The 17,500-nt window shown below is 44.0% G+C and overlaps 1 protein-coding gene across 1 annotated transcript in view; it reads right to left on the reverse strand.

Moving 5' to 3' along the window:
- rnf123 (ring finger protein 123) overlaps positions 1–17,500 on the reverse strand; it is a 411,050-nt gene that overhangs the window by 117,665 nt on the left and 275,885 nt on the right. The gene's annotated exons all lie outside the window — the stretch shown is intronic.

Here is a 17,500-nt window from a genome sequence, read left to right on the forward strand (position 1 = left end):
CACACGGACTTACCCTTTAAGCACGGCTTTGAACCTTTAATAATACAATAGCTGCCCGAAGCCTTCTTGTCTTAGAGACTCTTAGACAGACAGAGAGACGGAACAAACGTCTCCTTGTGTACAGCTTTGCTAAATTGCTATTATACTGTATGTTTTTGTTTTCCATTTCAGTGCTGGTTGATTAGCTCCCAAACCAACCTGCGTAAAGTAACATGTTGGCATGTGACGTGCTTTAGAATAGGAAGCAAAAATGAAATGTGGTTTTAAAGGCAGGCTTTGGAATGTTGGAAATTAAAACCCTACCAAATTAAACACTGAAAGCAAAGGGTGGAAAAAAATACCTTCGCATGTGGCAATTTCTGTATGGTTGAAAACACTTATCAACGGGGGATAATTGTTTGCTAAATTCCATTTGGCGATAGCCTAGCTCTAGTCGTAAGCATTTTATTTGTGGGGGTTATGTTGCTATTTTTTCCCGGAAAGACTCTGCAAAACTGGACTCTGGACGACAAAAGAAAAGAGACTCAAATCTTGCCTTTGTGTGGCAAGTATACAAAAGGACTGAATGGACAATAAGGACACACACACGTTTGTTTTGATGCCTATTCACTGTCTTCATGGTGTTCACTGTCTTCATGGTGTTCACTGTCTTCATGGTGTTCATCCCTTCCTGCCACTCCTCCTCTTCTCCTCCTTTCACTTCTCCCTGTTTCTCATCCTCTCTTTATCTATGTGTTAATAAATCTTTCATCTTGGATCGGCCAGGGAATGTCTGCCTTGTTATTGTTACTCACAAGGGTAGCTTGCACATAACCAGATGACGGGCAAAGTGTCTCTAAACGTGTGTGTGTGTGTGTGTGTGTGTGTGTGTGTGTGTGTGCTTAGTTCCTCTGACAAAGGTAAATGAACAAGACAGAATAAACTGCAGATTAAGCCATTGAACAAATCGACCAATTCACACTTTTCCCTGCATGCTGCACTAATACTCTGCAGTCCTATTTATTTGATGATGTGTGACAAACAGGACATACTGTAGACAATTTACAATTTAGGCATTTAGCAGACGCTCTTAATCGCTCTTAATCCAGAGCGACAGGAACCTAAGCTTCATTATGTGTATTTGTTTTACTGAACAACTAAAAAGAAACTTAGATCAACGTATACTTTAACAGTAGGAATGCCAACTAGGAGTATCTATGCTTCTAAGGTTTTAATGGGCTTTTCAGAGGTGCCTCAAAAAGAGTCAGGCAGGCAAGAAATGCATATTAAAATATTTAACACAAAAACAACAGATTCCAAAACAATGCCAACTTAAAGTAGGCTTCTAGTAGCCTGGGCACCGTTCCATTTCGGGTTCATGAACCGGTCGGGAGGCGGATGATATCGCTACGTCATGTTGTAGTATTGTTTTGTAGTCAGCAATCTTCCGGAACTTCCTTTTCCCTCAAAGCGATTTTTCTCAATAAAAGCTACAGGCTATACGAGAGCTTTTATTGTTACTCTTCCGGTTTGAGGGAAAAGGAAGTTCTGTTTGATTGTTCCTGCCTGATGACTACAAAACAATACTACAACATGACGTAACGATGTCATCCTGATGACTACAAAACAATACTACAACATGACGTAACGATGTCATCCTGATGACTACAAAACAATACTACAACATGACGTAACGATGATATCCTGATGACTACAAAACAATACTACAACATGACGTAACGATATCATCCTGATGACTACAAAACAATACTACAACATGACGTAACGATGTCATCCTGATGACTACAAAACAATACTACAACATGACGTAACGATGTCATCCGTTCCAGACCGGTTCACACGGCACTTTTGGAACAGAGCCCAGGCTTTCCCCCCCGAGGTGGAAAGCCTGGTGAGGCGAGGTTAGGCTTCTAGTAGTGCACCAAGTTCAAACGGCACTTTAAACATAAATGCAGCACAGGCAATCCATTTCCAACTCAACTTCATCATCATTACACGCCAGCAAGAACGGACGCCAGAAATATTAAACTGATGTGGAAATGATGGAGGATGAAACCTAAATTGAAGCAAAGAGGTGTTGGGGAAACCAACATGTGTGTTCCTGTTGCTGAGGTCCATCTTGCTGGCGTGTCAGTGTGCAATGCAGTCTGTAATTGTGTTTGGTTAGAAATGTGTTGCCTGTGCTGCATACGTAGTATGTCAACAGCTTGTTGTGTTTCTTTCAAAGTGCCGTTTCCGTGATACGTGCATCTATAAATGCGTCACGTTTCCGTACGTCTGTAATCCATCTAACTGGAGAACCAGACAGACTAGTCGCTGAATGCAGGCTGCCATGCACAGAGACATTGGCAGGGGTTTCCACAGCTACCCCACAACCCAGCGTCACTGTCTGAGCAGAAGCTCTCAATGTTTTAATACTAAATGTACAATAACTAAACATAAATCTCACTTGAATTGGATTGCAATACTTTACAATTTCAAATAATTTAAAAAAATAAAAAAAATAAAAAAAAATAAACTTTTATTTTATTTATTTTTTAGGGCCCCCCCTGTCGGGGGCCCCCGGGCTGTAGCCCACCCTAGCCCAATGGAAAGTCCGCCTCTGCACACCATGCACCACCACAGTGTGTGTGTGTGTGTGTGTGCGTACAGATGCTTTATGAATGTTTGCGTGTTGATGGTCTCATCATTGTATTGTATTTCAAAGGGTCAGGCAAAGGAGGAGAGCATCTCTAAGGTTACCGCTAATTAATACAACGTGTCATGGAGGCCAACGTGATGTGCTTTCCTGCAACGTGTGGGCTACAATAAGGATGCAGAGTCCGTCCGTTTAATTAGGCCCTCGCTGTCAAGGATTATCTGTGAGTGAGTGTGTGCGCCAAAACAAAGATATATATATATATAATAATTTAAAAAAATCCCCCTCACCCACGTGCGTGCAAGTGTCATTACAGCAGAGAATAGAACAAAGGATTTTCCCAGAAGAATAGGCGAGTAGGCAAGTCATGCCTCGCTACCATGTGACTGAGGTCATTAAACCACAAGTCATGCCTTGCTACCATGTGACTGAGGTCATTAAACCACAAGTCATGCCTTGCCACCATGTGACTGAGGTCATTAAACCACATCCTGCACGGAGACATTTGCTGGAATGTTTAATCAGAGGACCTCATGCTGCATCAGGTTGAAAACAGTAGTGAACTAAATGAACACTGTAAGCATACACAGAGGATAGATATGGAATTGGATGAGCACTTTTCCTAAACACGTACAGTAGGCGCTCTCACATCTCATGCACATCTTCTCATTTCTCCTCTCCTCTCCTCTCCTCTCCTCTCCTCTCCTCTCCTCTCCTCTCCTCTCCTCTCCTCTCCTCTCCTCTCCTCTCCTCTCCTCTCCTCTCATGTCACGTCTTATTTTCCCTGTTTATTTCTTTGCCTCTCTGAATTTTTCCTTCCCCTCCAATTCCCTCCTATTCCTCAGAAAGAACTCAACAGCGTACTGCATGCGACAGCCAGGGGAGAAAGCCACTAGTTATAAATAAGAGGTGAATTATTGATTTGAGAGAGAGAGAGAGAGAGAGAGAGAGAGAGAGAGAGAGAGAGAGACAGACAGCCTCCGCACCTTGCACGGTACCTGCAAAGTTTGATGTTTGTTTGAAGTTTCCATGACCATAAGGACCATCACACGGACTTGAAAAAAAAAAACCCACAGGGATTCTTCTTATGTATTTATTAATTAATGAATGTATTTATTTACTATATTCCTTTCACAGTTGCAATTCTATCGATCCCAAATTCAACACACACACACACACACACACACACACACACACACACACACACACACACACACACACACACACACACACACACACACACACACACACACACACACAGTTATAGATAGATTAGATTCATGCATACTGTATGAGTGTGTGAGTGTGTTGAGAGTTCAGCCTAAAGTATGACAAGTGTAAGTAAGTATTGAGCTAAGATTGGGGGGGGGGGTCTACAGTCATGTTTAAGAATTTGCCTCAGAATGGCAGTAGACATAGCGAGAAAGAGAGACAGAGAGAGAGAGAGAGAGAGAGAGACAGAGACAGAGAGAGAGAGAGAGAGAGACAGAGAGAGACAGAGAGAGAGGGGCTTTGTATTTAACCATACATTCTCAACTGAGGGCCACCTAAGCGCAATGGTTGTGTAAAACATTGTTGTATGCAGTACCTACGGGCGTGTACAGGCCAGAAACGGCTTTGTGAATCACCAGCTATATCCCATAATGTGGGGTAAACATACCCAGCAGCAAAATACAGGCTTCCAATCCAAGCTTCTGTAGTGTATATCATTCAGTTGGTGTGTTTTGTTCATGAACAGAGTTCCTACACATACAATGAATTTCCAAAACCTTTCCAGAATATTTAACCCAATTGCCAGTTTTTGGTTTAGACTAGTCATTGGTTGGACCAGTCATTAGTCCTACAACTACAACCTATCTCAAACCCTCACCCTAAACCTAACCTCCCACGGGGCAGCACACCTAAACCTAACCTTAACCCATGTCTAACCAATGACTAGTCTAAACTAAGTATATGCACCCCATTGCCAGGCCTAATATAACAATCATTCAGCACAATAATAAGTCTCTTACTCATTTTTGCAATGTCCTAAAACAAACAGGCAGTGTAGCAAAAATAAAGCATAGCACATAGAATGGTATAATTCCAGGCCAAACTTTTGCGTGGGTTGTCGTCTTGCCGTAGTACAAGGAAAAAGCACCAGTAGGACCTGGCCTTACATCAGGCGTGAAATACGCGTTTCACACCAGCAGTCAGTTAAAAAGCCTTTGGAGTAAGAGATGTTTTTTTGCTTTTCGCATGGCTGACCAATTCCCCCCCCATGTTCCATCATCAAAATGTGTTGATGCAAAAACATCAAATGTTGTGATGCTTGCATCCAGCTCCATTTGGGGTATTGAATGTGGAAACTAGTTCAACTGATAGATTATAACTACCGGTTCAATTGCTCACGGTGCAAAGCAAAGCAAAGTTCTTTGTTTACCCAGGGTAAGTGGACTAAGCTCGATATGCTTGTTTACAGCCAGGCCCTGCTCATAGAACATTTCATGGTAGTGGTTCAATGCCTTGCTCAAGGGCACTTCAGCGGTGGTAATTTTAACGTGCCAGTCCGGGGATTCGAACTGGCGACCTTCCGGTATCAAGACCGCTCCGCAAACCGTTCGGCCACCGCTGCCCCACAAAATGTATCATCATCAACGACTAATCACCTGTTGCTCTCAACAGTTGGGATGCACCTGCACACACAGGTTGGTGAACAGATCTACAAGCTAACTGCGCGTCACGCTGCAGAACACTGTGAGCTTGTAGAGCTGTTCTTTTTTATCACATCCAGTAAACGTTTTTGTTTTGCATTAACTAAATCAATAGCCAAAAACACTATTTTATTATTTTATTCTTTATACATTTTATTTTTCAAATTTCAAAATATTTCCAGGAATGTCATGACCGTGGGAACCCTTAGACCCCAAAGACTTAGTAAACAGAGTATTTCATGAATTCTGACAAGTAATGGATAATATCTGGCTACGTGGTCATTATAAGAGATAATTCACCGACAGGGAGTTTGACCACCGAGGCGAAGCCGAGGTGGTTAACACAGGTGTATTTAACACAGGTTCAATACACCTGTATTAAGGTTACACCTTAATACATTGACCCAAATAAGTTCGCGCTGGCTGCGTCTGCAGCTGCAGCACTGTCGGAAAACAAGGAAGTGAGTTGATCAAATAGAATCCATTTTCGGGTCCTGCTTCGTCTATTTCTCACTCAAATGTTTTCAAAAACATTTTTAAGAGCAATGTTTAGCTGTAAATGACATTGTGTGTCACTAGTGTGTGTGTGTTTACATGGCTGTCATGTTGGAAACAGCAGTAAATCAAGCGGGGCGCAGCCGCGCAGCTGGTGCTCTGAGGGTTTGATTAGGCAGCGGTCATTATCGACACATAATTCACCCCTGAATTAAGCGATTGACCAATCAGAATCAAGCATTCAACCAAGCCATGTAATAAAATGTGACAATTCCCACATGCCTCCATACAACCACAAAGGAATGGACCCAAGTATGTTTCAATAGAAGGGAAACATAAGTACTTCAAGTGGCCAAAGAACAGGCTTAAAATGCACACACACACACAGACGGGAAGCACACGCACACATGCTGTACACAGCACCGCCACCTATACACACACACACACGCATAGTATGAAGTATCTAAACATTAAGAGGCAGACACACAAATGCACAGGGTGGGTAGTAATGGAAACATGCTGACGAGTGCAACTCTGAATACTCTGCGGACCCACCTATGCACTCAGTCACACACACACACACACACACACACACACACACACACACACACACACACACACACACACACACACACACACACACACACACACACACACACACACACACACACACACACACACACACACACACACACACACACACACACACACACACACACACACACACACACGACCCATTAATCTTCTGCGGTCCACTTCCAGGGCTACCCCACATACCAGGACATTATCCAACATCATCATCATCATCATCAGCCAAACGTTATGGCCTGTCATTCATAGGTCACAGATTGACATGCCAATCTACAGTATATGAGGGCCAGCTGGGCTCGTTAGTGTTTGACAGAGTAGCATATCATTATGAACAGGAAATGAGCGAGGATGGAGTGGGAGATAGAGAGAGAGAGAGAGAGAGACGGGTATACAGTATTAGTGTGTCTGTACATTATGCAAATGTTTGTGTGAGAATGTGACTGTGTGTAGGTGTAAAATACTGTATGTATCCATAATGCATGCCCAGGAGACCTGCTACAGGCCCTCTAATGACACACTGTATGTTTCTGTACAGAGGCGCTCAGATATAAATATTATTTCCTATAAAAGGCCCAGAGTCGCAGAGTGCTCACAGACAGACTGATAACATGCACAGGCCACTTCCATCATAGACGTTACAATATAAAGGCTGAGGTTTTACCACTAATTTATACAAAGTGTCATGGAGGCCAATGTGAAGTGATTGCCTGTGACATGTGCGCTACAATGACCCTGTATGTACATGACCCTGTATGTACATGACCCTGTATGTACATGACCCTGTGACATGTGCGCTGCAATGGAGATGGGGAGTCTGTCAGTTTAATTAGGCACTTGCTGTCAACGTAAGGATCATCCGTGAGTGATCAAATACACGAGCAAATTAAAAAAACTAAAGTTCAGTTTGCTAAGTTGTGACGTAGTATATACAACATAGAATAGTATAGTTTAGGGTTTTGGACTGGAAACAAACAACTTATTTTGTGAATATAATGCCTGTGTGCATTTTGTACAAGTGTATTGTGGACTTTACAGAAACTCCTCCTTTGTAAGGCTACCTTTCCATACATCAACAATTCATCCTTTAAAGACCTACAGTAACCTCCTCTTGTCTATAACGGTGACAGTAGCAAAGAAAATACTCAGTAAGAATAATATGAATAACATACAGTATATGTGCAAACTTAATGCGGCATTGTAAGCATTGTACAGTTATTCGTAAAACTGCATAACTCCACATATTAAAATAAACCTGTGGGTGTGGCTGAGAATACGGGGGTGTGTCTGTGGGTGTGTCTAACAAAGGTACCTATGGGTCCTATTCAGAACCCATAGCGACCATTTTGAGATTGAGGAACAAACATACGGGACTCCACTGTATGCATATTGCTTACCAAAGCCACCTCACACATTGAAAGAATAAAGATAAACCATACACTAAAATGCCAACCACGTATGCCTTATAATGCATGTGCCCCTATACCACGCACAACGGCAGTGGGAAAGCTACCCATAACTGTAGCACCTTAACAGCATGTAGACAACATCAGCTCACATCACTCCCTCCTCCTGGATGCTGACAGAGCGCCAGCTCCTCGTTCAGAGTCGGAGGTAAAACCGTCAGAGTTATTGTAGGATGTTTATCTGCATCATTCTGTGGAGGCCGGATGACAGTCCGTCAAACATTTAGAAGTTCTGCCGGAAGGTTAGTAGCGACTTAACGAGCCACACCATGTTTGGTCCCTTCTCAGGAGATGATTATACAGAGCTTGCTGTATGAGTGTATGGGTGCCAAAAAAAAAAATCAACAATCTCATATTATCTATCCTAGCTGTATGGAGCCACATTCAAATTGCTTAAAGATATCCTCCTGACAAAGGACTCTCCCCGGGAGCCAAACTTACAAAAATACGAAGAATGAACCACTTAAGGTGCTACAAGGTCTAAAGATGTCGTGATGTAGCCTGGTTAATAAACCAGACCGAATCAGCCGTTGGCAAAAAAAAGTTGCCTACCAGCGGATTACGGTCTGGCGAGGCTCAGTAGCACGCCTCTTTCCTACAGCAGAGAACAGGTCGGACCAATCGGGACACGGTATGCAATATAGGCGGGCTTTGGTACAGTGACGTTCAATGCTTGAGACCTTTGACTGACAGTAGCTCTGACCAATTGCGTCAAAGAGAAAATGTTCCCCGGGAAATGAAATCCAAGTGGAGCCAGCCCAGACTGATATACCGCGACAGTGTTGTGTGATATTAGTCTGGCTTATTAGCCAGGCTAGTCGTGATGAGCTGTGTTAGCTTGCAGATCTGCTATTCTCACTATTTTGGAACATCTCTGAACATTTGTGTTGTAGAAAACAAAACAAAACAAAACAGGACATTAATGTGCGCGTTGCGACCAATACAATCGGGTCTGCAATGTTTGGGAAACACTGGCCAAAAGAATTATGCGTACAAAACATTTGTCCTTTTTCAAGATGGACCGAAGTGCAAAAGATGTCTGCATGTTCACATATTGTGGCTTTAGTTCTGCCTGTATATAGCAGTGTACTTACTGTATGTGCCCACTGGCACTGCCCACTGCCTCTGAGGTAACACTGGCACTGCCCACTGCCTCTGAGGTAACACTGGCACTGCCCACTGCCTCTGAGGTAACACTGGCACTGCCCACTGCCTCTGAGGTAACACTGGCACTGCCCACTGCCTCTGAGGTAACACTGGCACTGCCCACTGCCTCTGAGGTAACACTGCCTCTGAGGTAACACTGCCTCTGAGGTAACACTGCCTCTGAGGTAACACTGGCACTGCCCACTGCCTCTGAGGTAACACTGGCACTGCCCACTGCCTCTGAGGTAACACTGGCACTGCCCACTGCCTCTGAGGTAACACTGGCACTGCCCACTGCCTCTGAGGTAACACTGGCACTGCCCACTGCCTCTGAGGTAACACTGGCACTGCCCACTGCCTCTGAGGTAACACTCGCCCGTCATAGAGCTACACACCGCCTTTTACAGTCACTCCTGAGGATATCCAGGCACATGTGAGGATATTAACGATTATGCCGATAATGGAAATTTGCCACAATAAAATTACGCTGAGTGTTTTTATCGCGATACAATTTGAAATCCTATATCCTCCCTTTTTATGGACCATTACTCCATGAAAGTCAATGTTGGTCTTATATCTTCTCTCCATCCCTCCCTCCATCCCTCCCTTATATCGTCTCTCCATCCCTCCCTTCATCCCTCCCTCCATCCCTCCCTTATATCGTCTCTCCATCCCTCCCTCCATCCCTCCCTTATATCGTCTCTCCATCCCTCCCTTCATCCCTCCCTCCATCCCTCCCTTCTCTCCATCCCTCCATCTCTCCATCCCTCCCTCCATCCCTCCATCTCTCCATCCCTCCCTCCATCCCTCCATCTCTCCATCCCTCCCTTCATCCCTCCCTCCATCCCTCCCTTCTCTCCATCCCTCCCTTCATCTCTCCATCTCTCCATCCCTCCCTTCTCTCCATCCCTCCCTCGTCTTCTCTCCATCCCTCCCTCGTCTTCTCTCCATCCCTCCCTCGTCTTCTCTCCATCCCTCCCTCGTCTTCTCTCCATCCCTCTCTTCTCTCCATCCCTCCCTCGTCTTCTCTCCATCCCTCCCTCGTCTTCTCTCCATCCCTCCCTCTCCCTTCTCTTTCCCAATCCCATTAGTGACTGCATGGCCACACTGGGACATTATAGACAGTATCATTTATAATGTTGCTCTGACTGACACACTCTAGTCCCTTTTCAATGATGCATAACATCTAATGGAGGACATTGATATCCTGGGGTGCGTGCATGCACTCACGCACCGTGACGCACGCCCCCACAAACCCATGCACTCACGCACGCACGCCCCCACAAACCCAGGTCGTGAGCTCTTACCTAAACACTGAGACAAGCCAATAAACAGACAGAAGCATTTTCAGTCCACACGCCTGCGTGTGCACGTGCACACACACACAGATTGTGAGCTCTTATCTAAACACACAAAGGCACACTAATAAACAGACAAAACATGTTCAGCACGCGCGCGCGCGCGCGCGCACGCACGCGCGCGCGCGCGCGCGCGGCGCGCACGCACGCACGCACGCACGCACGCACGCACGCACGCACGCACGCACGCACGCACGCACGCACGCACGCACGCACACACGCACACACGCACACACGCACACACGCACACACGCACACACACACACACACACACACACACACACACACACACACACACACACACACACACACACACACACACACACACACACACACACACACACACACACACACACACACACACACACACACACACACTTTGGCCTGCTAGCTTCTGTATGAGCTAGTGTTTTCAGTGTAGCAGCCAGGCAGGCAATCTGTAGGCCATCCATCCTCACTCTGAACTGAAGCCAGGATTGAACAGTTTAGAGTATGCTTGCACTTATATAGACTGATTAACCAATGTGAGGGGAGATGAGAGAGGGGGGGGGGGGGGGGGGGGAGACAAATGCATGTATTTCTAAACTACAAATGTTGCTATGCTACCGTATCTTGCCTGTATTATTTAAACAGCCCTGTATAAGTGGCAAAATATTGTAACAAATGACAATGACTTCTTTCATTCAGTCCCTTTTAGCTTTCTGCATTTCCATATGATGAACAGACCTAAATGAAGGTGAACTGGGGCCCAGGCATGGGGGCCCAGGCATGGGGGCCTGGGGGCCCAGGCATGCAGTGGCACTGAGTCAGACCTAAATGAAGGTGAACTGGGGCCCAGGCATGCAGTGGCACTGAGGCAGGTGTGATGAACAGACCTAAATTAAGGTGAACTGGGGGCCCAGAATGGGGCCCTAAATGAAGGTGAACTGGGGCCAGGCATGCAGTGGCACTGAGTCAGGTTTGCAGTGGATGCATGCAAAGGGCGGAAGCTGAAGCAAATTAAAGCTTGATTCATGTCCCATGACACACTAAATCACTAGTTTTCAAGATAGTAAAAAAAGCCATGCTTCGTCTATTTCTCGCTCAAATGTTTTCAAAAACATTTTTAAGAGCAATGTTTAGCTGTAAATTACATTGTGTGTCACTAGTGTGTGTGTGTTTACATGGCTGTCATGTTGGAAACAGCAGTAAATCAAGCGGGGAGCAGCCGCGCAGCTGGTGCTCAGAGGGTTTGATTAGGCAGCGGTCATTATGGACACATAATTCACCACTGAATTAAGCGATTGGCCAATCAGAATCAAGCATTCAACCAAGCCATGTAATAAAATGTAATGACATCTTCATGGAAGGGAATTATTCATTCACAATATTTAAGCTTAGTGATCCACTCTGCGAGTGCACTCTAAAACAACACACTACTCATTTATTTAAATTGCTGCTATGTCATGTTCATGACAGGTTATGTATATAATGTCAAGTTGTCATAACAAAGACATAGTAAACAATGTCCATCAATACACATGTGTGACCAAATTTGACTGAGAGACTGCCATTGGATTTTTTTAAATTTTCGTTTTTTCATGTCATATGAAAGCAGGGAATCATAGCTTCAAATTTACATATTGGTTGTTCAGTTTGACCCACCAGTTTTGGATATATGGCTTATAGAGTAGTAGCTTATAGTGCAGGAGTAGTGGAAAAAAGACCAAGCAGAGAAAATGGACTTCTAAGCTTTAGTTCAGTGATCTGTGACTTTAGGGTGCGCGGTTTTCCCTTCCTTTCTCCATTAGTCAACCAGCAGTGTTGCCATGTCTGCTTATTATAATTAGTTGGCCTTGTTTCTAAAGAAAAATAATGCATAGGCCTACTGTACCAATTTTATAATAATTTATAACCTGTTAATAAAAATGTATTTGACAAAAGTTGGAGTTGGTAACCAAGTGGACCCTTATTAGATCTTTAACTATCAAGTGTAAAAAGAAACCTTAAAAAGGTCCATTTTGTTTCATTTTACACTCTCAAGATATACATAATTGTTAAACATCTGCATTACTTAATTTACAATAAGTCTACACAATTAGAGAATGTTGTTATCTTGATCGTTTGCCTGTTATCTCTCCTTTTTTAAATAGGCTACTGTATTTATTTGGCCTTTTGTAGTATGAAAAAGGGAAAATAACAGTGGCAGATAAATTAGGCCTATGTAAATGTTCCAGATGAGTACAAATAAAAGAGCTATATGAATGCAATAAATAAAAAAATAAAAAAACAGTAACAAACAGACAACAGGACAGTTTGCTCTCAAACCCTCCCAGCACAAATTGTGCCCTCTTGGCTCTTCTCTTAATTCCTCTGTTTCATTAGCCTGTTATTATTATTATTTGTCTGCAGACCCCCATCTGAAAATAATTTATGCCAGACACAAGATTTGTGTTGTTTGTATGCATGTAGATCGGCTATTTTCGCTTATTTTGGCTTGTTTTCATATACCGGGTTGCTTATTTATCTCGCAGAAACTGGCAACCCCGCAATGATAGCCGTTAGCTACATTTAGATAATATATTGATATCAATCCTGTAAGCTAAAACAAGTAAATAGGAAGCCATTTCCGCATTTTCCATTGTTGTGGTCAACAGTGCCCCCAGCTGGAACATTAGCATGAATTAGCTTTAGGCGGACCAAAATAAACACACTTTTTACAAAATATCGTTGTTAATACTTCTTTCTGTGCTATTTCTGTTAGCCAGTTAGTAAAAGACTAGTATTATCTTCCAAAACGATTGTGTACAAAAAGGCGGATTTTAGCGGAATTTGCATACTTTAGCAGGGAAGCCGTATGTCTAGTTAGCATTGGTTAACCCAATGGTTGTGACATGTTTAAGCATTTATTTCATATTTATATGTCGATATCAGCTCTGACATTTATTACAGACCTGCTCTAACATGACATGAATAATAATATAGCTTCAGATTATTTTAGACAGAAAAATAAAAAAGGACAAAGAAAATAGTTTTTCAGCTGTCCTCAACATTTGCCACCCCCGCGATGGCAGTCCCTATATCGCGTGTGGTCAATAAGGCCTTATATTCATGGCAAGTGTCATGTCGGTAGTTATGACAATATACTGTCCGTCTTATGCATATTGCATAACCATCAGATAAAGTGTTACCTAGGCTATAACGTAACCTATAGCTATGAACAGGTAACTGCTGGTAAGCAAGTGCAGAGCAGGATTGCCGGCCTGAAGAGAAAAAATGTGGTCGTTAGTGGAAGCATTCAGTTTAAAATGTTGGATGTTCATTGTCTCCACCAGGCCGAAAGCATGGGGAGAGAGTATGTTTTGCACTCCGTCCATGTGTGTGTGTGTGTGTGTGCGTGTCCTTCCGTCCGTCCGTTATCAGCTAATCTCCGGCACCGTTGGCCCGATCCATGCCAAACTTTGCACACACACTCCCTGGATGCCAACGACGAACCTCTGCCCAAAATATTCCTCAACGGCCTGACCATGAGGCCGATTTAGGCAAAACACATTTCTGTAGATAACTCGTACACATTTTATCCATACATCACACAATTCGGTATACACTATCTCCATAGTCATGTGATCAACACAGATCTGCACAATTTCCCATCTTCCATCCTGATTGGCTAAGATTGGCTTCCAAAGCTCACATGATTGGTCCATTTCGAACAAAATGCCACAAATCACAAACACAGTGTCCAATTTCCATGAAATTATACACGCACATTTCCACTAGGCCGAGGACGACATGCCACTATTTGTTTCCCAAATCAGCCTCACGGTGGTGCTATAACAGGCCAATTCCTGTTTTTACCTATAACTGCATCGACAACTTATGTATGTGCACTCCCTAGAGGCCATGGAAAAACATTTTCCCTGCATCCCTCCACATCTGCCGGTTATAGCGCCACCATGAGGCCGATTTCTGCAAAACACATTGTTTATGTTAGTCGCACAGATTTCATCCAAATCTCACGCAAATCGGTATACATGATCTCTGTAGTCATGTGATCAAGACGAGCCTGTTGGATTTCTCAGATTCTACACTGATTAGCTAAGATTGCCTTCCAAAGTTTTCAGGAGTAGCCCGTTTTGTACAAAATGCTGCACATGTCCTGCTCATCCAGAATTCTATCCTCAGAGATGCTATGAGTGATCTGGCTCTGCATTTCCTCAACAAAATGAAGAAAATTGTTGCAATAAACAAACAAACAAAAAAACATGTTTATATTATTCAATGCCTCTTTCCTAAACCCATTTATTTTTTAGAATATAAATAAATAAATAAATATGACTGGGTTCCTGCCAAACTGTTGAGTTGATAAACATGAAAGTGTGGCCACACATTGACTGTGTTGAATTCCCATCCAGGAAAGGGTGGAGGTAAAAGCCAAAACATAAAACAGACGTGGAAAATTAGACAGGCGAGGCAGGGGAACAGAAAGAGAATAATAAATATTGGATAGCAGACCCTTGAACTGCTACCTACTGCTGGAGCTGCCAGCTGTGGCAACAAACCATTAGCCTTGGATATCAAATGCATGGAGAAGAAAAAGAAAAAGACATACTGTAAGCAAAACAAATCATGACCTCCACTATAACTCCACTCTTTGCTGGCAAGGGATACATATAGTGGCAGACCATATGCTGGTTTAGTGGGGGATTGAGAGAGCAGAGCAGAGGAGAGAATATATGAACAGGGTAAATATAGCGACCATATACAACATTGTTTTTAAAAATATATATAAAAAGCAAGTAAAAATAGGAAAATATGGAATTAATGCATATTTCAAATGGTCAAAATATGGTATCTAAAGACACTTTGATGGTCCAAAGTATGGGTCGAACAAGTTCTGACACGCTTCTCAAAGAATGACCACTGAAACATCAAGTAACTCTCATTATGGTCCAACTTCCATGCGAGAGAAAACCTCCAGTTAGCGTTCTGAGGAACCAGAGAAACCTCCAGTTAGAGAAACCTCCAGTTAGCTTCTTCAAACCTCCAGTTAGCGTTCTGAGGAACCATTAGAGAATCCTCCAGTTAGCTTCTTCAAACCTCCAGTTAGCGTTCTGAGGAACCAGAGAAACCTCCAGTTAGCGTTCTGAGGAACCAGAGAAACCTCCAGTTAGCGTTCTGAGGAACCAGAGAAACCTCCAGTTAGCGTTCTGAGGAACCAGAGAAACCTCCAGTTAGCGTCCTGAGGAACCAGAGAAACCTCCAGTTAGCGTCCTGAGGAACCAGAGAAACCTCCAGTTAGCGTCCTGAGGAACCAGAGAAACCTCCAGTTAGCGTCCTGAGGAACCAGAGAAACCTCCAGTTAGCGTCCTGAGGAACCAGAGAAACCTCCAGTTAGCGTCCTGAGGAACCAGAGAAACCTCCAGTTAGCGTCCTGAGGAACCAGAGAAACCTCCAGTTAGCGTCCTGAGGAACCATTAGAGAAACCTCCAGTTAGCTTCTTCAAACCTCCAGTTAGCGTTCTGAGGAACCAGAGAAACCTCCAGTTAGCGTTCTGAGGAACCAGAGAAACCTCCAGTTAGCGTTCTGAGGAACCAGAGAAACCTCCAGTTAGCGTTCTGAGGAACCAGAGAAACCTCCAGTTAGCGTCCTGAGGAACCAGAGAAACCTCCAGTTAGCGTCCTGAGGAACCAGAGAAACCTCCAGTTAGCGTCCTGAGGAACCAGAGAAACCTCCAGTTAGCGTCCTGAGGAACCAGAGAAACCTCCAGTTAGCGTCCTGAGGAACCAGAGAAACCTCCAGTTAGCGTCCTGAGGAACCAGAGAAACCTCCAGTTAGCGTCCTGAGGAACCAGAGAAACCTCCAGTTAGCGTCCTGAGGAACCAGAGAAACCTCCAGTTAGCGTTCTGAGGAACCAGAGAAACCTCCAGTTAGCGTCCTGAGGAACCAGAGAAACCTCCAGTTAGCGTCCTGAGGAACCAGAGAAACCTCCAGTTAGCGTTCTGAGGAACCAGAGAAACCTCCAGTTAGCGTTCTGAGGAACCATTAGAGAAACCTCCAGTTAGAGAGAAACCTCCAGTTAGCGTTCTGAGGAACCATTAGAGAAACCTCCAGTTAGCGTTCTGAGGAACCAGAGAAACCTCCAGTTAGCGTTCTGAGGAACCATTAGAGAAACCTCCAGTTAGCGTTCTGAGGAACCATTAGAGAAACCTCCAGTTAGCGTTCTGAGGAACCATTAGAGAAACCTCCAGTTAGCGTTCTGAGGAACCATTAGAGAAACCTCCAGTTAGCGTTCTGAGGAACCAGAGAAACCTCCAGTTAGCGTTCTGAGGAACCATTAGAGAAACCTCCAGTTAGCGTTCTGAGGAACCATTAGAGAAACCTCCAGTTAGCGTTCTGAGGAACCATTAGAGAGAAACCTCCAGTTAGCGTTCTGAGGAACCATTAGAGAGAAACCTCCAGTTAGCGTTCTGAGGAACCATTAGAGAAACCTCCAGTTAGCGTTCTGAGGAAACCTCCAGTTAGCGTTCTGAGGAACCATTAGAGAGAAACCTCCAGTTAGCGTTCTGAGGAACCATTAGAGAAACCTCCAGTTAGCGTTCTGAGGAACCATTAGAGAGAAACCTCCAGTTAGCGTTCTGAGGAACCATTAGAGAAACCTCCAGTTAGCGTTCTGAGGAACCATTAGAGAGAAACCTCCAGTTAGCGTTCTGAGGAACCATTAGAGAGAAACCTCCAGTTAGCGTTCTGAGGAAACCTCCAGTTAGCGTTCTGAGGAACCATTAGAGAAACCTCCAGTTAGCGTTCTGAGGAAACCTCCAGTTAGCGTTCTGAGGAACCAGAGAAACCTCCAGTTAGCGTTCTGAGGAACCATTAGAGAAACCTCCAGTTAGCGTTCTGAGGAACCATTAGAGAAACCTCCAGTTAGCGTTCTGAGGAACCATTAGAGAAACCTCCAGTTAGCGTTCTGAGGAACCATTAGAGAAACCTCCAGTTAGCGTTCTGAGGAACCATTAGAGAGAAACCTCCAGTTAGCGTTCTGAGGAACCATTAGAGAAACCTCCAGTTAGCGTTCTGAGGAACCATTAGAGAAACCTCCAGTTAGCTTCCTGAGGAACCATTAGAGAAACCTCCAGT

This window comes from Electrona antarctica, assembly GCF_951216825.1.
Source record: "Electrona antarctica genome assembly, chromosome: 9".
Taxonomy (NCBI): Eukaryota; Metazoa; Chordata; class Actinopteri; order Myctophiformes; family Myctophidae; genus Electrona; species Electrona antarctica.